The sequence below is a fragment of the Rhinopithecus bieti genome, unplaced genomic scaffold (assembly GCF_001698545.2).
Source record: "Rhinopithecus bieti isolate Rb0 unplaced genomic scaffold, ASM169854v2 scaffold_45897, whole genome shotgun sequence".
Lineage (NCBI taxonomy): Eukaryota > Metazoa > Chordata > Mammalia > Primates > Cercopithecidae > Rhinopithecus > Rhinopithecus bieti.
In genome coordinates this window covers 278,842-280,625 of record NW_016818649.1, presented here as the reverse complement: position 1 = coordinate 280,625, position 1,784 = coordinate 278,842, and positions in this window count along the sequence as shown.

Below are 1,784 nucleotides of genomic sequence, written 5' to 3'. Positions count from 1 at the left end.
GGAATAAAAACGCTATAATAAGAGTAAACTAAAGATCTACCACTGGTGATAGAAACTTTCCTGACACGAGGTTTGTCAAGAAGAAGACAGTGCCTCCCTATGAAGGCAACTGAGAGTATACACTACAGTACGTGTACCCCACAAAACTAAAACTCTCCAGGATGCAGATTAGAACAAACTCACTAGACATTGGAATCTGAAAAGCTGAGATCAAAGGCAAGAGAACACCAAATACAAAGAGAAGTAAGAAATGTATAGTAAGAAATGTAACCTCATGGCCTGTTTCACAAATAAGGACTTAGTTTGCTTCAAATTTACTTCCTCGATAAATATTTTAAGACAACTTTAATATTTAATTAAATTGTTTATGTTTTCTCATTCATATTGAAAGGTATATTTGTTTACATATTTTATTTATTATTAATTATAGTAGGGATGATGATAGCTTACCATCAGTGTATAGATTATAAACTATTAAAACAGGATTCTCAATTAATTAATATAAGAATGGAAATCGACTGGGAATGTTAGACTAGTAGCTAAATAGAGCAACACAAAATATTTTGAATCATGTCTCTTAAGGGATAGAATGACAATAATTTTGTAAAGACATGAACTTTTTGCATTATGTTACATGTTCAAGTTTGATAACTGTATGAACTGAAAGAAAAGAATCTGGACAGTAGAATATCTGAGATGGATTGTTAGAATAATGAGTGAATACATGCTCAAAGTGGGAACATAGGGTCTTATTCACTGTAATTTAATTTTCCAGCAGAAGGAAAAAGAGCCTTAAATTTATCGAAGTAAATATTTCCAAGAGTAGCATTTGACAAGTTTGGTTTACATTAGAAATTTTTTCTGTTTTCTGTTTTCTAGTTCCCTGGAATGTTCAGGAGAAACTCATCTTCTCCAGCCTTACTATTGTGTATGTGCAGACAGAGCAAAAGAAAATTTATGACTAAATGTTTATCTTTTGCTTAAATCCAAAGCCAGTTTGTGGAGGTTGTCACAAAAGAAACCTAACTACAAGACATTCAACTGAGGAAGCTGATGCCAATCATCAGAGTGTCAAAAAATGTAAACAAGTGGGTGCTTTAAAAATGTTGATAAAGAAAGAAGAGGCCAGGCACCGTGGCTCTATTCTGTAATCCCAGAACTTTGGGAGGCCAAGGTGGAGGGATCATGAGGTCAGGGAATCGAGACCATCCTGGCTGACACAGTGAAACCCCGTCTTTACTAAAAATAGCCACAAAAAAAATTAGCCAGGCGTGGTGGCACGTGCCTGTAGTCCCAGCTACTCCGGAGGCTGAGGCAAGAGAATCACTTGAACCTGGGAGAGGGAGGTTGCAGTGAGCCGAGATCGCGCCACTGCACTCCAGTCTGGGCGACAAGAGCCAGACTCCGTCTCAAAAAACAACAAAGAAACGAACAAGACAAAAAGAAAGAAAGAAAAGAAAAGAGAAAGAAGGAGCTATTTCAAAAATCTATAAGCCTGGCCGGGCGCGGTGGCTCAAGCCTGTAATCCCAGCACTTTGGGAGGCCGAGACGGGCGGATCACGAGGTCAGGAGATCAAGACCATCCTGGCTAATATGGTGAAACCCCGTCTCTACTAAAAAATACAAAAAACTAGCCGGGTGAGGTGGCGGGCGCCTGTAGTCCCAGCTACTTGGGAGGCTGAGGCAGGAGAATGGCGTAAACCTGGGAGGCGGAGCTTGCAGTGAGCTGAGATAAGGCCACAGCAAACCAGCCTGGGCCCCAGAGCAAAACTCCGTCTCAAAAA